At 39.2% G+C, this 24,921-nt stretch overlaps 1 long non-coding RNA gene across 1 annotated transcript; it reads right to left on the bottom strand.

The window, feature by feature from the left end:
- Window positions 1-1,802: 1,802 nt before the first annotated feature.
- On the bottom strand, window positions 1,803-24,911 carry LOC136266789 (uncharacterized). Its single transcript, XR_010706289.1, has 3 exons — window positions 24,827-24,911; window positions 1,965-2,045; window positions 1,803-1,913 (listed from the first exon to the last, which is right to left on the bottom strand). It is a non-coding gene; the product is annotated as an uncharacterized lncRNA (long non-coding RNA).
- Between the last annotated feature and the right edge of the window lie 10 nt (window positions 24,912-24,921).

Raw genomic sequence — 24,921 nt, 5'->3', positions numbered from 1 at the left:
ATGGACTGGGTCACTATATAACACAATTGTCAGACATTCACAACAGGATTGTTACCATAGTAACATGTGATATGTGTGAATACCCTCACCTCTCAAATATTCCTCAAAGAATCACATAGTAAGATGCTGTCTTCTTTCACTGCTACCAACTCATCCCTTGTTCCCTGTTGTGATTATCAACCATCACTAATATTCCCTATACAAAGATACATACATGTGGAGCTATCAACACTATGTAGTGGTGATTCTAGACCTGACCTGTACAGCGGGGGGAAGTAGGAACAGCACATAGGTGGTGGACTTTTATGGGACACTGTTTGTAAGAAAAGATTGAGATACTGTAATAGAACAGCCAGGATCTGGATACTCTAATAGAGCAGTTAGAGAAGCAGTGTAGCAAGCTACTTAGATACATATGTGTAGTTATAAATAAGGAGATATAATTGGTGGGGAGCAGCTATTGTCAGCAGGTAGTGACCTTTATTTTTTTTTGGCCTTCAACGTACAGCAGGCCTGGCCCTCCTCACTCTTTGGCCTGCTCCACTACCTCTGGAACAGCATGACTATTGTTGTATGGCTGTAAAATAAAGTAGAATTTCAGGGGGATCTGCGGGCACAACTCCCAGAAGCTGCAGGATTTTGCAATTTGAAGGCTTGAAAACTGCCTAAAATGTATTCTATAAACATGAAATATGCTAAAAATAATGATGGCAATCTATTCTGCACCTTTTCCCCAAGATTTTTAAAAAGTTATTTTTCAGCAGGGGGAGCCATGGCCCCCTGTCCCCCCTTAGAATCGCCTATGGCGCTATGTCACTAACTCTCTTGATATGATGATCACATTTCCAGCTGTATGACAGTTAATGACTTAATGTAACACATTGATATTGTTAGATGATCCAGTAACATCTGCACCATCTGATGTACATGTTCCCTGACATCTTGTGAGAATAAACAAGAAGAATCTTCTGAGATTTTGTTACCTCAATGGCCACATGTACACACAGTCACATCAAGAGTACATAATAAAAATCTTAAATATTTTTATTATGTACTCTTGGTCACATATACAAACTGCAAATATCCACACATTCTATACAACATACTAAACACGTTGTTACATATTCATACACATTACACATACTCACTATTAGGTACTGTCATCACTACAGTAGACCCTCTGTACCCTTGTTTATGGAAATGACTGTTCTATTAGAGTATTTTGAATACCATACACAAGGAAATTTTGACGTAAGAAAAGTTGATGAATTTGACAAAATTAATCAGTTTAACTATGTCAAATTTAACTTCATCATATGCTTGTAAGCACCTTTAAAAGTGCAAGTTGTATCTACAATTTCTTGATTTTCATCAACATTTAATTTGTCAAATCTGATGAAGTGTGAATTCGTCAAATTTTTCTTGTGTCGAAATTTCCTTGCATACGGTGTATGTTCTATTAGAGTATTTCAACAGAACTCTGCATATAAATGTATAGGCTTCAGTTATCCAAACAATTCAGTTATCTGAACACTTTTATCATTGCCTGAGAACAAAGGGGTTTGGATAACCAAGGGTTCACTGTACTACAAATTGTACAACTAAATAAAAACTTGCCAGACAGCACATCCCAGACTACATTTAAGACAGTCATATATTAGAGATTAAATCACTAGTATAGTGCGGTGTATTATCAGACTATACTAAGCCTATTTCAACCATATATTGGCTACTATACTACTGTACTTTTTACTTTCCTATCTACCTTAATTAAATAATTTCTATAATTATATTTGTAATGAATTTAATTCTGTAAATATGTCAAAACCACAATAGGTACAGCTAGTAAGATCAATGTCTCCTTGGTCATGACAGTATCAAATCAATTTCGTCATTTATCAGTCTTTATCCAACTGCAGCAGGTAAGACAGTAAATACAATTCACAAGTTCCATTACTAATTACCTGTGTTATCATCACCATGTTCATCACCGTGTAGAACTCCGTGGCAATCTGTTACTCATCTGGTAGAACTGTCCCACAGTTCTAATAAAGATGGTAAATATAATGTGTATTCTGGACGGGACTTACAGTTTGTAACAATAAGAATCTCATAAAACCGAGACCTTGTCTGGAAACCTAGTATTACCATATAGAACAGTGGCTAGGTCCCACAACTCTATTAAAGATGGTAAATGTAATGCGTATACTGAACAATCATTGTACTTACAGTTTGTAACAAACTTGTAAAATTGAGACCGAGTCTGACACTGACAATCCATGTAGAACTAAGACAAGTCTGATAAGACCAGGTCTCACAACCCTAACTGGAGGCAAACATAATTCATATTCTGGATTACTTGGTGTACTTACAGTTGTTATCAGTGAGTCTAACCAGACATAAAACGGCCACTTAGTATGTGACTTTTTTGGGCTAATATCAGATGAAGATTTTTGAATGGTCATATCTCAGCCAAGAACAATGTAGTCAAGCTGTAACTAGCAGGTATGGTTATAAAGTGTTAAAATAAGTACATTCAAGCATTGATTTATGTTAAATCCCTATTCTTTGGGCTACACTGTAATAACAAAGGTGTTTCTAAGTAATAGTTAGGCCCTTCAAGTACAGAAAACTATTACTAATTGGACTGCAACGTACCATATTGAATTTATTTGGTTAATAATCAAACATTAATATTGAAAGGGACACCCCCCCAAAAGTACGTAAAATGCGTAAAATGGTGTAAAAACACAGTGATTTTCGTGCATTTTCGAAGCGCCCACAACATTACGTAGTGATACCAACAAAAAACAGTCTGCTAATTGTACACATACCTCTTAGGAATACTCCACCTTATTTTCAAGACTGTAGCTGCAGCGGATACGTGGGCCCAGCACTGTTTCTGAATCCGGTATCACAGTGATATATGTTTCCCTGGGTAACGTGTTTCCCGCACACATATCCCTAGGGATCCGTGTTTCCCCGCACACATATCACTAACTCGCTAGTGACCTACAAGTCACAGTGATATGTGTTTCCCCGGGTAATATGTTTCCCCTTTAAAGTCATGTGCAACGTACGTAGTGTTACCATAGGCGCGCATGCACTTTTAATAATCATAGCTAGCCATTGCACCTACCTATACTACTAATACTATAATTATACATGTTGATGGTGGGAATCAAGCCATTCACTGGCATTCAACTAGAACTGCTAAACTGTACTGTGATTTGACTATGTAGCTATAACACCAGTTTAATAAAACAGTAGCTACAAGTACATGTATACAATAAAAGTCTTATCTCTAGCTATATAGAGTAAATCATGCGATTTCAGTTATGTATAACTAATCAATGTACAAATTGCTCAATATTATGCTTAGTCTGGTAGCATTCTAAACAGAGAAATGTGCTCTTCTTTGCTTCAGCAATGGTGGTGTTTGCACAATGCGCGTGTGTCCAACATTTGCATTGGTCACATTTTATCTGTAGAAAAGATTTGCAAAAGATCAAGCTGCATAATATATATTTACTTTATACATACCCAGTCACAGTAGTCAGGGTGGCTTAAGCTAATGTCTGAAGAGAAACTAATACAATAAACATTATTTTATTTTTCTTCACTGGCTCATATACATGCAGTACACAGTGTCTCTTCTAAATTGACTGTCACAGTATAGCTAGCTAGTATAATGCTTATATAGTAGCTATATAGCTAGTTAGCTAACTATATAGCTATATACATGTACGTAATATGTATGGGTGTCTATTAGCTAGATAGCTATATATCTACTGAATGGTTGGATCGCGTACTCAGTGTTTGCAACTAGCCATAGGACCTTGGAGTAACTGCACGATGGCTATATCTTAGTGGGAAACACGGATCCCTGGTGATATATGTGCGGGGAAACACGAATCCCTAGGGATATGTGTGTGGTGAGATATAAAAAAATCGCTACGGCCGGGAAACACATATCACTGACAGCTTTTGGTGGAAAACACGGATCCCTAGTGATATGTGTGCGGGGAAACACGGATCCCTAGGGATGTGTGTGCGGGAAACACGTTACCCGGGGAAACATATATCACTGTGACACCGGTTCGTCATTTTGCCCAATGCGTAATGTATTGTGGGATTCACCCGTTACCAAGACTATGGGAATTCACCTTAAACAAATTAGTCTAAACAAAAAAACGGCCTGGAACATTGTGTATATGAATAATACTTCAGTAATTCGAGGGAATTGTACGAAGAGTTGTTACCCTCGAGCGGGCCATTCAGTTTAAAGACAAAAGTTAAGGAAAGCCGCTTCGAGAAAGTGCCATGTGAGTAACTTAGTTTGGAATAGCTTTGTTCTAGTTATATATATATTATTTTCTGTAGGCCTATATAAACAGACACCATGTTCCTAAGCCAACGTTTAGTGGGTTTCTCGTACGTTTTTGAACTTACCATGTCGGTAGATATGCGGAATTCCGCTAAAATTAGTATATTTTATTAGGTTCGCAATCCCAATGGCTATGTTAGGCGCAATCTATGAATTTGCGCAGTTTATAAATTACGCTACGCATTTTGTGAATTCATATAATGCGCAACAATTTATAAATTGCGCAGTTGTCCGGCTTGGCTGACATGGCAAGGGCGACAATACGATTGTATCGGTTGTTGACCTACTGTCGTTCTCAGTGTTAGATCACGAGATTTCCTCGTGCAGTGCATGCGAGGTGTGAGTTTCTCTCGGAGTTTCTAGTTGGAGATACAGTGTCTAAAGAGGTCACGACAGAGAGATACTGAAAAGTTCTGTAGAGGAAAATATCTTGATCCCAATCACAAATCCAAAAGCAAAACAGTAACGGAGGAGAAGACGCAGAAGTTAACAGAAGCCGGCCGGATTTCCCAACCTTTTCAAATTCTGCAGTGGGTTATATGACAAAGAAGTTTGTTTTGTTAAACTACCCAGACCTGAAGTAGGAAGATGTTCTATGCTTGCTTGCCAAACATAGGGTAAAAATCCATCATGTTTGTGCCTGCCCTTCACAAAGTCTGTAATTAGCTACAGAATGAGAACGACAAAACTGTCTTTGGCCACCATTGTTTAGTTACAACAGTTGATGACTTATTAGAGCATGTGCATTCAACTGAAAATGGACATGTGGGCAACAAGAAAACACTCACTGAGGTATGGAAGTATAGTGAATTATGTATGCTATCATATTCTCAAGCATCACAAAAAATTAATAGCCACTAGTCATAAGACTCTGGACGTGGTTGTGGAGATGAGTAGTTAATTATATTATAGCAATATTCTATACTGAAGAAGTAGTTTGGTTCCCAATTCTGTAATAATGCCAAGCTGTTAATTGTGAAGGACATGCAAGTCAGGCTGAATTTTAGCTGATACTTTTGGCAAGAAAGATCAAACCTTCATGATCCACATAGGCATAGCAACTAGTGTTCTGTGATACAGTACATTTTGTGTATCACGTATCACCATCAAAAAATTGTTCGATACAAAACTGTATCATGATAGTATAATGAAGTGGTCATGGCTATAGTTATGACTGTGGTACTAGCTAGCATATTAGCTAATAGTTGTAACAATATCCACTTTATCTGTACCTTATAGAACCAACACTGATTCTGCATTCATTGCGTATGAGAATGTCAATAAATTATATAGATGACAATTAGCTGGTTGTTCTATGGGTGAATTGGTGAATTTCTTTTCATTGTCTGTTGTGCCAATGAGTTATGATGTGTCATGCGCATTAACAGATAATGTTTGTTTATTTAGAATCATTGGATGACTATTGTCATTCTTGTGGAATGATTAGTTTGGATGATGATAGAATTGATTGGTGAGGTCTAGTTATGTAAACGAATTGTTTATTCACGTGTGGACTCCATGCATAGGTCAGGTGCAATAGTTGCTCATGGGGGTACCATGAATGGTCTTTAGGAAGACATGTGGTTACAGCCAGGCAAGATGAAAATGAATATAACTTTTCTGGGGCTTGCTGTTCATCAAATGGAGCTGCACCTTTGTAACTAATGTATTGGAGTATAATGATATGTGTCACACAACATACCTGATTCCATGCAAACACTATATGTTTGCACTAATAACTGTATCACACAGAGGTGGCATTATGTAACCGCATGCTGTGTTACATCTGCACGCATGGGATAATGTGAGAGTGAAACTATAAGTACATGTACCATTTGGACTGGACATGATGTTGGACACGAGTTATAATGCACCAAACCTTAGGCCCCTATTCGGTGATTATTAGTTTCTCATCCAGCCTTTCTAATTATTATGATGAGGGCGGGAGGGTATTACCATTATGCCATTATTTTATAATATTAACACACTGATGTACAGACTTTGTCCAAATTGTCTTTCTTTCTTACTACAAACATTTCCTTTACCAGCTGATTCTACTTTTCGTGATAGCCAACTGTTTTTCGACAGTCAACTGAAAGCCTGCTTTGACGAAGTCGATAGAGCATGATTGCAACTGACACTGCAGCAATTTGCTAAGGAAAACAACAGTTCTCCTGGTGATATATAGCGCATTGTAGCGTTCATCAACAAAAATTATAACAGTTTGGTATCACGTGTTCTTCTGAGCATGCGCAGAGTAAATAATGGCTTACCATGCGGTAGCTTAAGAAGGATGCGGGCGGTGGATGAGAAACTAATAATCACCAAATAGGGGCCTTATGTGCTGATACGCGTTTCATTACTGGTGCAGCATATGCGCTGTGTTGGTATGTGCTAGACAACTGCTAGAAAAAGTATAGCGACAGGCTGGACTCGGTATAGTTCCTGTGCCCATGAAAGCTAACCCACATGGAGAGATATCAGCAGATGAACCTGCTACCACAAGTAGTACGCAGAGGGCAGCAGAGAGAAAGACAGTGTGCACCTTATCCAGGTCAGCTGCAGAGTCCCCTGGGCACAATCAGCCTGCCCAGTATAATAATAATACGTAAGGGAGAGATACCCAAAATTGATGTTCGTAGCTCCAAGAAACTCTTCTTCACGGTAACCTTCATGGCTACAGAAGCTACCTCGAACTCGGCCATGACGGTGGATATAGTCTGTGGAACTTTGCAAGCGAAGTTGCTTACCAGAGACTTATCTTGTGGGTCTAGCCGTTGCATCAAGTTTGGCTCTCGAACCCTGACACCCTAGCTGTGAGTTTCAGCGCGAAGCTGGTAAAGCCTCTGCTAAAAACTGGAAGAATACCATCCGCTATCAAGATCAACCCCTCTCCCGAAACTTGGACTCTTTCGTGGATTGCTCGGGTAAACGTTGCCGGTTTATTGGTGTGCCGTACCCTCCAAGTGTTCAATTGCAAGCTGGCGCAAACTCTCAGCCCAACTTTCCACCTTCTACTGCTAGTGCTTTAGCCGATACAACTCAATCGTCAGTACCAGCGGACTTAAATAATGCTATTGATATCAAGTCGACTGACGTTTCTTCGCTACCTATTTCAATATCTGATAACATTGATAGTTCTACTCAAGACCAACGCTGTTCCCTACTGGACTTTGAGCCTTCATCTATTCCTGTATTTAACTGGGGATCTGTTGACTCAGACATTTCTGTCATTCGCTTGAAGCAAGTTATAGTGAAGTTGTTCACTGGAGAAACAACAGTTTTAAAATACCTTCTGGAAACGTTGGTAAGAAATTTGTGCTGGAGCTGGCCAGACTCTTTCGTTCAGCTGGGGAAGGATCCAGTTTGGAGTCCATTGCTTTGAAGGCTGCTTTCACATTTTGCACCTTAGTGACTCAGAAGCTAATACGTACTTCAAAATCAAAAGACCACATATCTTGTCTTGAACGACGGATGCTTTTGTGGAGTGATGGCAATCTGAATGAGCTGATTCTAGAAGGCAGAGCTATTCAAAATCGTCTTAAGACCAGCAATCGTGCTTCTAGTAATAATTCATTATCACAGTCCTTTGCTCACAAATGGCAAATGAAAATAAATGTTGAGAAATGTGCTGTGCTGAGGTGTACTTGTTCCCTGAACCCCATACAATATACGTATACCTTATCAGGTCATAATGTCGATATAAAGAAGTGCCATACATACTTAGGTGTAGCGATTAATAACACTATGTCATGGTCATCACATATACAAACAGTAAGTAACAGAGCAACCAAAGTGCTAATTTTATTAAACGAAACCTAAACAACTGCCATCTGATACTAAAAGAACAGTGTATTTAACATTGGTTCGACCAATTATGGAATATGCCGCCCCAGTTTGGGATCCGTATTATAACACTGACATTTATAAGTTAGAAAAGATGCAAAGAAGAGCTGTTCGATGGATTTTATCAGATTACTCCAGAAATAGTGTTACGTCATTGTTGTCCTCTCTTAGTATACCTACATTACAACAACGCCATCAGTCATCAAGATTAACACTATTCTATAAAATAATTAATAATACACTACCGATCTCCATCCCCTCACATTATCAAAGAACTCAATTTTGTACCAGGCAACATCACCCCAATCATTTCATTCTGCCACAAGCAACCCTCAACACCTATAAATATAGTTATTATCCTAGAACTGTTAAAGACTGGAATGAGTTGCCAATTAAGATAATAGAATCAAGAAATTTGGATGAATTTATTTATGTACTTAACCTTCACTACTGTAATTAATTATCAAATTGCATGTATGTATGTATGTATGTATTTGATTGTACCATTTGGGGTTTTCACCCCCTGGGCAAACCAGCTGAGCTGACTGCCCAGTACCTAATCTTAAATCTTAAATCTTTGCTAAATTGATGTTCTCAGGTAAGACTGCAGCTGCTATGCAGCTGTTAGCCTCTGAACCTGGGAGAGGAGGAGTTCTGCGTTTAGATGATACCATACCTGGATCTGGTAAAGTATATGATTTTCTCAAGTCAAAACATCCTGCTGCTGCCCCATTACATTATGAAGCTTTACTACCTGACAGTGTTACTACAAATCCTGTGCATCCTGTTATCTTTGATGCATTGGATGGTCCAGCTATAAAAGCTGCTGCCCTACAAACTTCAGGTGCTGCCGGACCTTCTGGAATTGATGCTCACAGTTGGCGAAGACTGTGTTCCTCCTTCCGCTCTGCTTCGGATGAACTTTGTTCTTCCATCGCTTTATTAGCCCGTCATTTGTATACCATGTTTGTTGATCCTGTGATAATTTCCCCCCTGATGGCTTGTCGGCTGATAGCTTTAGACAAGAGACCAGTGTCCGACCTATTGGCATTGGTGAAACAGTTAGACGTATTATTGCTAAAGCAGTTTTGTGTGCGATTGATGAAGATGTTCAGTTTGCTGCGGGCTCTTTGCAACTGTGTGCAGGACAACCATCAGGAGGGGAAGCCGCTGTTCATGCTATGAGGGAAGCTTTTAATGATGATGATACTGAGGGTATGCTACTAATTGACGCTACTAATGCTTTCAACTCTCTTAATAGAGCCGTGGCTTTGTACAACATCCAGCGTCTCTGTCCATCATTTTCCACCATTCTAATAAATACTTACCGACACCCTGCTTGCCTCTTTGTTGATGGTGATGTTCTCTACCCTGAGGAAGGGACAACTCAAGGTGACCGACTTGCAATGCCATTTTATGCTCTAGCCACTGTACCTTTAATTCAGAAACTCACTGTACCTGTCACTCAGGTGTGGTATGCAGATGATGATGCTGCCTGTGGTAAAATTTCTGCTCTTCGTATGTGGTGGGACCAAGTTTCCTCACTGGGCCCTAGCTTTGGTTACTTCCCTAATGCAAAGAAGACATGGCTTGTTACTAAGACTCAGTTTTGCTCTGTTGGTAAGGAATTGTTTCATGACACAGCTGTAAATGTTACATCTGATGGTAGGCCTCACCTTGGTGCCCCAGTTGGCACCTCTGAGTATGTGGAAAGATTTACTTTTGATAAGATTAGCCAGTGGGTTTCTGAATTTAATACACTCTCCTCCATCGCTATCTCCCAACCTCATGCTGCTTATACATGTTTTACTCATGGACTATTTAGCCGTTGGCTGTATGTAACACGTACAGTCCCTGATACATCTTCTAGTATCCAGTCACTCGAGAAAGCCTTATTGACAAAGTTTATTCCAGCCTTGACTGCCCTTGACCCTCCTGGTGCTCTTCAACGTTCACTCTTTGCCCTTCCAACTAGATTTGGTGGTCTAGGCATTGTTGCACCTGATTCTTTATCATCTATTGAGTTTTCTGCTTCAATGTATGTCACAGCACCCTTACGATCACTCATTTTATCACAGAATTTTGGCTATACTGCCGATACCTGTTGTAGTCTGTACTCCCGTAAGCTTGAAATTAAACAATCCAAGACTATCAATTTGTCCACTCTTTCTAAGGAACTGTTCTCTAAGCTTACTCCCACTCTTCAGAGGGCTGTTACTTTAGCACAGGAAAAGGGTGCTTCTAGCTGGCTTACTACCCTACCTGTGCAGGAACATGGTTTCTCCCTACACAAGACTGCCTTTCAAGATGCCCTTGCTTTGAGGTATGGCTGGATGCCCTCTCTTACACCTTCCCACTGTGCGTGTGGTACCAACTTTTCTGTTGATCATGCCCTATCTTGTCCAAAGGGTGGATTCCCTTCAATACGCCACAACGAAGTGAGGGATATCACAGCTGAATTGTTATCTGAAGTGTGCCATGATGTGGAGGTTGAGCCTCATCTGTAGCCTCTAAGTGATGAAAGATTTCAACAGAAGACAGCCAACACTCAGGATGGCGCACGCTTGGACATTGCCATGAATGGATTTTGGGGTGGTCGTTATGAAAAATGTTATACGGACGTCAGAGTTTTTAACCCACTTGCACCATCCAACAGTGGAACCACCCTTCAGTCATGTTACAGGAAACACGAAATAACAAAGAAGAGAGCTTATGAGTTGCGAATCCGTGAAGTGGAACACAGTTCTTTTACCCCTCTAGTGTTCTCTGCTTCCGGGGGAATTGGCCATGAAGCCAGTGTTTTTTACAAGCGATTGGCGAGTTTATTGTCTGACAAATGGAATGACCCTTATGCCACAGTACTAGGATGGATTAGATGTAGATTGTCATTTTGTTTACTGCGTTCAGCAATCCAATGCATTAGAGGAGCATGATCTTCACAAGGTCGTTATATCAAAAGTGCTCCTGTGGCCTTGGTGCAATCAGAGACTCAGTTTTTGATTTAATTGTTTAACTGTTTATTTGTATGTTCTAATCTTATTTTCTTTATATCTTCAAAAAAAAAAAAAAGTATGAGATGAGCTGTGGCTTCAGCATGGGTTCAAGCTGAGCTGAGCATTTCAAGCGGTCTGGTAAACCTATCGCGGTTGAGGTGAGGGTGCCAATGCATGTGACCTCTCACAAAAACTTTCGTCAGTAATCCACGGTCACACCAAAATGACTTACACTTTGGCCTTGCACTGTAGGAATCGAATTAGCTCGGAAGTATATAACAAAATTCCGAAGCAAATTACGGTTAGTGCGCTTATAATCTAGATGTCACTATACGTACGCGTCTTCTATTGACAGTGACCCCCTCTTCCTTGCATCTCGCCTTGTGTATATACACATATAAATGCATGCAGTATAACTTACACTAATGAAATAATCAAAATTCGATGCTAACATTATAAAAAATTTAATCGTACGGATTTATATATTTAAAATTTCAGTTACATATTTCTGAATTTCCAACAAAAATTTCTATATTTCTAATAGAAATTGCCAAATTTCCATAGTCATTGATGACATTTCTGGATGTGAAGGACCCCTCGGAGCTTCTTCGCTATGGTTGCTCAGGTGTGGCACCAATAATTTTGTGGCGCTATTACTAAGGTAGGATCCGCAATGCAAAAAATCGATATCCTCCAATCAACTACCTAACTATTGTCATGTATTAGGCTAAGTGTAACTTGAATAACATCAGCGTGGCAGCCAAGTTTGTCACTCTCTTCTGATAGAAAACTATACAAATGTCTTAAAATCATGTAATTTTTCGTTGCAGCGGTTCGTAGGGTTGTTCGTATGCCATGATATTCACTCTCAACATTGTTCAAGTAGTATATAATCAACTCAAAGTATTGGTGGTTTGATTATATTGGTCAGTTTCCGGTGGCAGCACGATATGTGCAGCTTTTTGGCGACAGACAAAATGTTTCTTGCTCTGGAGCACAGGACAAGCAGAGCAGCAACTGCACCGTGGGTCAGCAATGACCGTTACTACGTAAAGTACCTGCATGCGGAGTATGGTTATAATTGAAGCTTGTTAGCCATCTGGCTGAGCCATCTATAGACCTATGCTGAAATTCGGCAAAAACGATGCGATTTTTGCAAACAAATACCAGAATCGTTGATACATCAGTGAGACAGTCTCCAACAGCAAGGATGTGAAGCTTATAAACACCTAACAATACAGCTATTTCGTCCAGTAAACGCATAGAGCAATCCATTGCATGAAATACAGATATCACTTACAATTCCTCCATACTACCTACCAACATCACGATCCACGAGACAGTACCATCCACTGCACTACATCTTACCACATGTATCTACCACAGCACACCAAAATAGTTATTTTTCAAAAACAATTGATGATTGGAACTCTTTAGGCCATACCTATTGGATCTTATGTTGCACGGGCGAAACCTTGAAAAATATGGGTAGGTAGGTCGATTTGATAATGATAATGATAGTTTTTTCAATACTATTATTTAATGTAAACATAAAAAGTATCACAGTACATGGCTACTAAACTTTAAAATTCAAACTACATAAAGCATGGTACATCAATACAAATGCGAAAGCATTTGTTACCAAAAATGAACCTATGTAACTATACGTATGGTTTTAGTTTTTCTTTTGCTTCTTTATATTATTAGGTTGTCTAGTGGCAGGCCTTTTGCCACTAGATCTACACAAAAAACAGATTGGCCGTACAACAGCATATTGCTTGCGTAACTCTTTGATGGAATCATCATTGACCAGTCCATCTGGTAAGCCACAAAAGTAACAGATTAGAGGAAACGATACGAGCGTTGCACTGTAATATTGTACTTCAATGAAATCACTGCATATCAGAGCTGCACGTGTAACTATCAAGTCATAGCGGCATGAAGTTGGCGGAAATAATTCAGAACCACAGATACAGCTTTGAGTAATCAATCTCTTCTAGAAGTGTACATTCTTCTTTGGTCAGCTTTCGTGCAGCATAAATACACCTAGGCTTGAAGCATTCTCGGCATATAATAGTTCTACGAACTTTGCTGTTAGTAAAAAGGGACTTTCTTTTGGCATCAAGTTCTTTCGCTTCCTGGAAGCTGTAAGATCCCTTTGAAGGTTGATCTTTGTCTGATGGTAGCTGCCCATAAACTTTGTCAAATGGAAGATACGAATCCTTATGAGAATCAAGCTGAGGTAGAGGCAAGTAACTAAGTGCTTCAAATTCTTCAGCTGTCATGTGCACTGGGTGATGGGCACAGTAGAGGCAACTATTGTTTTGACATTTTTTAATTTGAAAAACATAGTTAGACATGTTGCAGTGCCCTGTAATGAAATCCTGAAGAGGCACAGACTCTTTCATTATTTTGGAGGTCATTTTCTTTTCACTATCTAGGATGATTCTAAAAACTGTATAAAATTTAATGCATGTTTGATTTCATCTTCACTTGCTGCAAAAGCAACACCAACACCCTGCTCCTTAATTTTCATTGCCTTGAACCGGTCAGCTAGAGTCATAATTGGACCTTGCATCAAATCTCTTAGCGCATCTTCTAAGCCAGGATTCTCAACTAAAATCTTGCGCACTTCACCAAGAGTGTTCTTACCTTTTATTATTTCCTCTAGGTCTGGTTCCATAGACCTTCTAGCTAATGCCACATGCTGCAAAGCCAAATTAAGAGTAGACATTACTCTTTCTGCAAGATTTGTTCAGCTCTGATAGGGACAAGTACGTACAGAGATTAGCATATCCAAATCAAGTGCACGAAACAAGGCAATAAGACTTAGCTTCACAGATGGAAAAGTGATTCTATGATCAGGACCACCATCACTAACAGTGACTAAAATAGGCTTATAATCCTCCTTTTCTAAAACATGCCTTAGTTCAGATGTGTGCCTTAGTGCACTAGAGGGTTGGGAAACTTTGTCCTTGAGAGTGACACATGCCTTTCCCTGAAAGAAAGAATCTTTTGCAGATATGGGTATGTCAACTATAAAGGACACTGATGGGACAATACCATGCACATGAAAGTCATGGTCAAGGGCACAATTCTGTGGTCCATCTACAGGAATCAGTGACCTGTTATGCCCCCTAACACCTGTTGACACAGGGCAACTTGGCTCTCCTACAGGTATGATAGCCTTATCATCCACAGATATCATTCGAACAAGGGATTTGTGTTGAACTGAGAAGCCTTCCACATACTTTAAAATATTCCCCACATATCTGGCATCAGGATGATCTTTTCTTAACTCCCGTACCTGTACGCCGTGCTTTACCTTAAACTGCCCAGTGTAACGTAGTGCTGCACTACTGTAGGGATTAGATGGCCAGAATTGCAATCTTATCCATTCAATTGAAGGAACTGCTGGCATATTATCTGTATGTTTCTTCTGTAGACGCTCAGTTATAATATCCCGTAGATGGCGGATGGATATGGCAAGAAGCATGTGCATAACATCACCTTGTCGTCTTTCATCAATAGCTGTTGTGGTTTCTTCCAAATATTCACTCATCTCATTCCAGAAGGCTTCAAATGCATTGGATTTAGGATTTCCATTCATTTCTCGTAAATCTAAGACAATATTTGGATCATCAAGATCAATCAGTGCTTTAGAAACACGCTCATCTATCTCCTTCTCAACCACACAATTGCTGGAAGAAGCATCTCCTACCAAGGATTTATAAATATTACGCAACACATACTTTGGTGTTTTAGACAAATGATTATATTTATCCAGAAAATCTTTCCTGATGGCCCTGGAAGAATACTTAGGTTGGTCGCGGGTAAGTCTGGCAACAAGGTGGCTTGTTTTATCGGCATCATTAGCATCCTGTTGAATTTTCCAAACAAAAGAGAGTGTACCTATCTGTGATCCATGAGCAAATTTGTACAGCATCACCGGAAACCGCAATGATAGTGCATCAATCCAATGACGACGTGTATATCTGTCATCTGGGGCAAAATCATTTAAAAAGACTGGGTCATATTTTTCTTTAGCATTCAAAGTTTCTTCAATCTTAACATACTCTTTTCTGGTTGGATTAGGTGAAGCTGATATCGGCGTAACACTAAAGGACTCCTCCACTGGTTTGGGAGTAACCCTCTCATGTGTTTCCTTCACATTCTCACTATGGCTTTTAAGGTAAGTTTTATATTTGTGTAGGGATTCAACAAGCTTTTCAACAGAGGACCGAAAACTCTGCCATTTCGATGTTGAAAGCCATGGATGCATTAAATAATCAGAGAGTGAGGAAATGTGTTTTTCAAGCACTTCTTGCAAAAGTTGTGGCTTTTTATGTCTTTTCTTTGCCCAATTATTGAATCCTGTAAACCCAGAAAAAACTTCTGGGATTATGCAAGCTCGTGAGGAAAATTGATCATGATGTGGATCCAGCATCCACAAGCAATCTGTAAGGGCCTTCAAAAACTTTATACCAGTGGTTTCGACAATATCTGGACTCCATCCTAAGTTTCTGCCGTTCAACAGTTCAAGTAATTTATTGTAAATGGCATGATCACCTCTCAATGGCTGTTCATCATATGGTCGGGGTAACACTGTCTTGTGAGCTGCAGAGGTCGGGCCTGCGCAACATAAGATCCAATAGGTATGGCCTTACCAGTAGATCTTATTGAAGTTGTAGATGCTGACATTTTTAGAACTGGACTACAATCATTACTGTAATTGTGTTGCATGTATTTGGGCAAATCTGAGCACACCAGCAGGGCTGACTGTAATAATAATAATAATAAATAAGCACTCACGTGATCGAAATTCAAATCGCGGAAAATATTATTATTATTATTATTGCAAGACCTCGCACAGTGAGTATAAATGCAATATATAAATCAAAATATATAGCTACAGTTAACTATTTACAATTTTACAGTTCATTTATAAGAAGGTTGTTAAACACGGTGATAGATGAAGCTTCAACAGTCTCTGGTTGCAAGTTGTTCCATAGTATAGCAGTGGAAGGAAAGAAGCTGAATTTACAGTGGCGTAGCCAAGGGGGGGCAAGGGGAGGCATTTGCCCCCCGTCACTAAGTGACGTTTTTTAAAACTTCCGTCACAAGCTTCCCAGCATCCCAAATTACTGTTTGTGCGCTACTATATACGAGTGCACACAACATTCAACGCGTTTGTGAATGGTGATAATAATACGATGATTTCTTGCCCGTTACAAGCAATTAATAAAATGATGCGCTAAAAATAAGGTATGCTCGAATCCCCAGGGGTTCCCCCGTGTAGACACTATGTCTTCACCGAACGAAAATATTAGACACAATTCTATCCCTACAATACTCACGTGATAGTACATTTTTTGAATCTAGACAGATGACCCGCTCAAAGTGACTTCGCAAGAGTCGCAACTCAGAAGTGACGAGTGATATATAATGATGCTACAAACCTACGAGGTGATAAAGTGTTAAATTGACCAACTTTATTTTCCCGAGCCGAGTTATCACACTGGATCTTCGTACAGTGTAGTGGCATGCCAGTTTAATTTTTTTCACTTTGTCAGTCAGTCAGATGATCCGTCACAAGTTTACAAATTCTGCTAACAGGAAAGGTATAGAGTTGGGATTTCGTGCCAATACATGGCGTTTGAATTTCGCCGGCTGAAGCCAGTGAGCTCGTCATACTATGCCAGTGTGCTAGGACTGCAGCACAGACTGTGGCTGACGTAGGGTAACTGACACAATGATTGTGGACGAATTTGTTGGAGTACAGTTGTGGCACGTGCGATGATGTTCGACGAAAATATTTCCATTGATAAGTGATAACTGGTAGCAATCAGTAATGAAGTAGTTATGTAGCTAGTTACATAAGCTGTAATAATACAACACCGTATGTTGGCTAGCCCATCATTGGGTCATTAGCCTTTTGTGCAATTGTGAACAATGTCGAGTGTTTTGTGGGGGGTGCCTGCCCCCCCACCACCGTCTGGCTAGCTACGCCCCTGTGAATTTATGTGTCGATTCTAGTGAATGGCAGGGTAAGTTTGTACTCATGACCCCGGGTAATTCCTCTATTAAAAGTGATACATTCTGGTAGAGTAAGGTCCACAATATGATGAATAACTTTGTACATCATTTGGAGTCTTAACATGTTTCGACGATAATTTAAACTGTTCCATTTCGAGGTAGTTACAGGGGCGGATCTAGGATTTATAAAAGGGGGGGCTAACTCAAGGTACTAATCTCTTGGATAGAGGTGTGCAAAGCATGCTGGAACTAGGGGGGTCTGGGGGCATGCCCCCCAGGAAAATTTTGAAAAATAGATGCTAAAATACTGCAATTTGGAGACATTTCCACGTAAAATTCATAATATTTTCTGCCTGTAGATATTATATATACTGCCTTTAGATTATAGGTATGGCTCTCTGAAGCATTTTGCTAATGGAAAAGTTTGGGTAGGTACAGACAACCAAGTACATGATGCACCCCTCTCACAAGTGCACAACACTGAATAGGTGCATGTTAGAATAATAATGTTGAAAGTGGAAAATTTTGAAATTTGAACAATACAAGATTGAATCTGAGAGCATTTTCAATGGAAATTGTGTACCTGAATTAAGTATTGCCATACATATTAACTACACAAGTAGACCCTTTAAACAAACCAATGCACTTCATTGTATGCATAGGTGCAGGCAGATTTGGAAAAATTCCATAACAGAACCAACTATATGCTTCCAGTGAATGTTCTATTAGAGTAGTTAGCTGACTGCTCTATTAGAGTATCTCGATCTTGTACACCTCCAATGCTGATCCGGGTCCTTGTTGCATAAACTTTAGCATAAATCCATTGACAATACCTTGGAAAGATGTTTATAAGGTGGGTTTATAAGTATTTGTATTATTAGTGATCATATAATTATGCTAAGACAAATTTTCATTATAATACTCAGCATATTAATTTTAGGGTCCGCAACGCGAAAAATCGATATCCTCCAATCAACTACCTAATTATTGTCATGTATTAGGCTAAGTGTAACTTGAATAACACCAGTGTGGCAGCCAAGTTTGTCACTTTCTTCTGGTAGAAAACGATACAAATGTCTTAAAATCACGTGATTTTTTGCTGCAGCGGTTCGTAGGGTTCTTCGTATGCCACGATATTCACTCTCAACATTGTTCAAGTAGTCTATCATCAACTCAAAGTATTGGTGGTTTGATTTTATTGGTCAGTTTCTGGTGGCAGCACGATCTGTGCAGCTTTTTGACGACAGACAAAATGTTTCTTCCTCTGGAGCACAGGACAAGCAGAGCAGCAACTGCGCCGTGGGTCAGCAATGACCAGTACTAGGTAAAGTACCTGCATGCGGAGTATGGTTATAATTGAAGCTTGTTAGCCATCTGGCTGAGCCAGCTATATGCTGAAATTCGGCCAAAATGACGCGATTTTTGAAAACAAATACCAGAATGGTTGATACATCAGTGAGACAGTCTCCAACAGCAAGGATACGAAGCTTATAAACACCTAACAATACGGCTATCTCGCCCAGTAAACGCATAGAGCAATCCAGTGCATGAAATAGGCACTCACGTGTAGATATGGCTTGATACGTGGAGAGGGTGATGTTGAGTTTTGGGAAGGGTTACATAGTAACAAAGGTAACAAAGTAACAAAATGTTATAAAGCGCAGTAGCTAGCTACACTGTGCCCCTGGGCTCCAACAGCAAATTGCTGACTAGCCAGTACTCCAAATTGTAATTCTAAACATGAGTCTGGGAACGACAAGCAAAATCATGAATGAAAAACCTAGTGGAGATTGTATTTAGATAACTAACAAAGAAGCTAACATTTGAGCAGAATGGATTTAAAAAGCGGAATGACAAATGGAAACCATCAAACTGGGTAACTAACAGCCATTTCAGTATGTAACTAGTAACCAGCCTAAATCAAGATGTAAGTTGTATAGTGATGAGAGTAAAATGGATTTGACAAGTACGTGTAGTATGATATGTGGTAACTGGGTAACTACCAAACAAATTTCAGCATTTACAGAGTAACAGAAAATTAACTAGCCAAAATAAAGATACAAGTTGTATACCATGAACGTGAGAGTAGAATGGATTTGACAAGTAGCATCATATGTGGTAACCATGTAACTGGGTAACTTCCAGCCAAATTTCACCATTTACAGAGTAACAGAAAAGTAACCAGCTGAAATAAAGATACATGTTGTATATCATGCACGTGAGGGTAGAATGGATTTGACAAGTAGCATCATATGTGGTAACCATGTAACTGGGTAACTTCCAGCCAAATTTCACCATTTACAGAGTAACAGAAAGGTAACCAGCTGAAATAAAGATACATGTTGTATACCATGCACGTGAGGGTAGAATGGATTTGACAAGTAGCATCATATGTGGTAACCATGTAACTGGGTAACCTCAAGCCAAATTTCACCATTTACAGAGTAACAGAAAAGTAACCAGCTTAAAAGATGCAAGTTGTATACTATGCACGAGATGGTAGAATGGATTTGACAAGTAGCATCATATGTGGTAACCATGTAACTGGGTAACCTCCAGCCAAATTTCACCATTTACAGAGTAACAGAAAAGTAACCAGCTGAAAAGATACAAGTTGTATACCATGCACGTGAAGGTAGAATGGATTTGACAAGTAGCATCATATGTGGTAACCATGTAACTGGGTAACCTCCAGCCAAATTTCACCATTTACAGAGTAACAGAAAAGTAACCAGCTGAAAAGATACAAGTTGTATACCATGCACGTGAAGGTAGAATGGATTTGACAAGTAGCATCATATGTGGTAACCATGTAACTGGGTAACCTCAAGCCAAATTTCACCATTTACAGAGTAACAGAAAGTAACCAGCTTAAAAGATGCAAGTTGTATACTATGCACGAGATGGTAGAATGGATTTGACAAGTAGCATCATATGTGGTAACCATGTAACTGGGTAACCTCCAGCCAAATTTCACCATTTACAGAGTAACAGAAAAGTAACCAGCTCAAAAGATGCAAGTTGTATACTATGCACGAGATGGTAGAATGGATTTGGCAAGTAGCATCATATGTGGTAACCATGTAACTGGGTAACCTCCAGCCAAATTTCACCATTTACAGAGTAACAGAAAAGTAACCAGCTGAAAAGATACAAGTTGTATACCATGCACGTGAAGGTAGAATGGATTTGACAAGTAGCATCATATGTGGTAACCATGTAACTGGGTAACCTCCAGCCAAATTTCACCATTTACAGAGTAACAGAAAAGTAACCAGCTTAAAAGATGCATGTTGTATACAATGTACTTGAGGGTAGAATGGATTTGACAAGTAGCATCATATGAGGTAACCATGTAACTGGGTAATTCTCAGCCAAATTTCATCATTTACAGAGTAACAGAAAAGTAACCAGCTGAAATAAAGATACAAGTTGTATACCATGCACGTGACGGTAGAATGGATTTGACAAGTAGCATCATATGTGGTAACCATGTAACTGGGTAACCTCAAGCCAAATTTCACCATTTACAGAGTAACAGAAAAGTAACCAGCTTAAAAGATACAAGTTGTATACCATGCATGTGAGTGTAGAATGGATTTGACAAGTAGCATCATATGTGGTAACCATGTAACTGGGTAACCTCAAGCCAAATTTCACCATTTACAGAGTAACAGAAAAGTAACCAGCTCAAAAGATGCAAGTTGTATACTATGCACGAGATGGTAGAATGGATTTGACAAGTAGCATCATATGTGGTAACCATGTAACTGGGTAACCTCCAGCCAAATTTCACCATTTACATAGTAACAGAAAAGTAACCAGCTTAAAAGATGCAAGTTGTATACCATGGATGTGAGTGTAGAAAGGATTTGACAAGTAGCATCATATGTGGTAACCATGTAACTGGGTAACTCCCAGCCAAATTTCACCATTTACAGAGTAACAGAAAAGTAACCAGCTTAAAAGATGCAAGTTGTATACTATGCACGAGATGGTAGAATGGATTTGACAAGTAGCATCATATGTGGTAACCATGTAACTGGGTAACCTCCAGCCAAATTTCACCATTTACAGAGTAACAGAAATTTAACTAGCCAAAATAAAGATGCAAGTTGTATACTATGCACGAGATGGTAGAACGGATTTGACAAGTAGCATCATATGTGGTAACCATGTAACTGGGTAACCTCCAGCCAAATTTCACCATTTACATAGTAACAGAAAAGTAACCAGCTTAAAAGATGCAAGTTGTATACCATGGATGTGAGTGTAGAAAGGATTTGACAAGTAGCATCATATGTGGTAACCATGTAACTGGGTAACCTCAAGCCAAATTTCACCATTTACAGAGTAACAGAAAGTAACCAGCTTAAAAGATGCAAGTTGTATACTATGCACGAGATGGTAGAATGGATTTGACAAGTAGCATCATATGTGGTAACCATGTAACTGGGTAACCTCCAGCCAAATTTCACCATTTACAGAGTAACAGAAAAGTAACCAGCTCAAAAGATGCAAGTTGTATACTATGCACGAGATGGTAGAATGGATTTGGCAAGTAGCATCATATGTGGTAACCATGTAACTGGGTAACCTCCAGCCAAATTTCACCATTTACAGAGTAACAGAAAAGTAACCAGCTGAAAAGATACAAGTTGTATACCATGCACGTGAAGGTAGAATGGATTTGACAAGTAGCATCATATGTGGTAACCATGTAACTGGGTAACCTCCAGCCAAATTTCACCATTTACAGAGTAACAGAAAAGTAACCAGCTTAAAAGATGCATGTTGTATACAATGTACTTGAGGGTAGAATGGATTTGACAAGTAGCATCATATGAGGTAACCATGTAACTGGGTAATTCTCAGCCAAATTTCATCATTTACAGAGTAACAGAAAAGTAACCAGCTGAAATAAAGATACAAGTTGTATACCATGCACGTGACGGTAGAATGGATTTGACAAGTAGCATCATATGTGGTAACCATGTAACTGGGTAACCTCCAGCCAAATTTCACCATTTACAGAGTAACAGAAAAGTAACCAGCTTAAAAGATACAAGTTGTATACCATGCATGTGAGTGTAGAATGGATTTGACAAGTAGCATCATATGTGGTAACCATGTAACTGGGTAACCTCAAGCCAAATTTCACCATTTACAGAGTAACAGAAAAGTAACCAGCTCAAAAGATGCAAGTTGTATACTATGCACGAGATGGTAGAATGGATTTGACAAGTAGCATCATATGTGGTAACCATGTAACTGGGTAACCTCCAGCCAAATTTCACCATTTACATAGTAACAGAAAAGTAACCAGCTTAAAAGATGCAAGTTGTATACCATGGATGTGAGTGTAGAAAGGATTTGACAAGTAGCATCATATGTGGTAACCATGTAACTGGGTAACTCCCAGCCAAATTTCACCATTTACAGAGTAACAGAAAAGTAACCAGCTTAAAAGATGCAAGTTGTATACTATGCACGAGATGGTAGAATGGATTTGACAAGTAGCATCATATGTGGTAACCATGTAACTGGGTAACCTCCAGCCAAATTTCACCATTTACAGAGTAACAGAAATTTAACTAGCCAAAATAAAGATGCAAGTTGTATACTATGCACGAGATGGTAGAACGGATTTGACAAGTAGCATCATATGTGGTAACCATGTAACTGGGTAACCTCCAGCCAAATTTCACCATTTACATAGTAACAGAAAAGTAACCAGCTTAAAAGATGCAAGTTGTATACCATGGATGTGAGTGTAGAAAGGATTTGACAAGTAGCATCATATGTGGTAACCATGTAACTGGGTAACTCCCAGCCAAATTTCACCATTTACAGAGTAACAGAAAAGTAACCAGCTTAAAAGATGCAAGTTGTATACTATGCATGAGATGGTAGAATGGATTTGACAAGTAGCATCATATGAGGTAACCATGTAACTGGGTAACCTCAAGCCAAATTTCACCATTTACAGAGTAACAGAAAAGTAACCAGCTTAAAAGATGCAAGTTGTATAACATGCATGTGAGTGTAGAATGGATTTGACAAGTAGCATCATATGTGGTAACCATGTAACTGGGTAACCTCAAGCCAAATTTCACCATTTACAGAGTAACAGAAAAGTAACCAGCTTAAAAGATGCAAGTTGTATACTATGCACGAGATGGTAGAATGGATTTGACAAGTAGCTTCATATGTGGTAACCATGTAACTGGGTAACTCTCAGCCAAATTTCATTATTTCTAGAGTAACAGAAAAGTAACCAGCTGAAATAAAGATGTAAGTTGTATACCATGCATGTGAGTGTAGAAAGGATTTGACAAGTAGCATCATATGTGGTAACCATGTAACTGGGTAACTCCCAGCCAAATTTCATCATTTACAGAGTAACAGAAAAGAAACCTGCTTAAAATATGCAAGTTGTATACAATGCACGTGAGGGTAGAATGGATTTGACAAGTAGCATCATATGTGGTAATCATGTAACTGGGTAACCTCAAGCCAAATTTCACCATTTACAGAGTAACAGAAAAGTAACCAGCTTAAAAGATGCAAGTTGTATACAATGTACGTGAGGGTAGAATGGATTTGACAAGTAGCATCATATGTGGTAACCATGTAACTGTGTAATTCCCAGCCAAATTTCACCATTTACAGAGTAACAGAAAAGTAACCAGCTGAAATAAAGATACAAGTTGTATACCATGCATGTGAGGGTCAGCCAAATTTCACCATTTACAGAGTAACAGAAAAGTAACCAGCTGAAATAAAGATACAAGTTGTATACCATGCACGTGACGGTAGAATGGATTTGACAAGTAGCTTCATATGTGGTAACCATGTAACTGGGTAACCTCCAGCCAAATTTCACCATTTACAGAGTAACAGAAAAGTAACCAGCTTAAAAGATACAAGTTGTATACCATGCATGTGAGTGTAGAATGGATTTGACAAGTAGCATCATATGTGGTAACCATGTAACTGGGTAACCTCAAGCCAAATTTCACCATTTACAGAGTAACAGAAAAGTAACCAGCTCAAAAGATGCAAGTTGTATACTATGCACGAGATGGTAGAATGGATTTGACAAGTAGCATCATATGTGGTAACCATGTAACTGGGTAACCTCCAGCCAAATTTCACCATTTACATAGTAACAGAAAAGTAACCAGCTTAAAAGATGCAAGTTGTATACCATGGATGTGAGTGTAGAAAGGATTTGACAAGTAGCATCATATGTGGTAACCATGTAACTGGGTAACTCCCAGCCAAATTTTGCTATTTACAGAGTAACAGAAAAGTAACCAGCTTAAAAGATGTAAGTTGTATACCATGCACATGAGAGTAGAATAGATTTGACAAGTTGTATCATATGTGGTAACCATGCAGGGGCGGATGGGGGGGGGGGGGGGGGGGCTGAAGCCTCCCCCTTCCAGTATTGACTAGTACTTAGTTATATTATAGCCAAAACCCTCTATGTTAGTCAAAAGCAAACTTAATTTAAGAAACAAAAAATACTAACAACATTATTAATGTCTATATACTATACCTATTGGTTAATATCATTGTAGAAGAAGTTTATCCTTTGTTCCCCAGGCCCTCCAGAAAATAATTTCAATTGTGGGTTGCAATTCCGTAGCTACA

This window comes from Dysidea avara, chromosome 9, assembly GCF_963678975.1.
Source record: "Dysidea avara chromosome 9, odDysAvar1.4, whole genome shotgun sequence".
In the NCBI taxonomy this organism is placed as follows: Eukaryota; Metazoa; Porifera; class Demospongiae; order Dictyoceratida; family Dysideidae; genus Dysidea; species Dysidea avara.
This window is presented reverse-complemented; position numbering and strand designations above follow the sequence as displayed.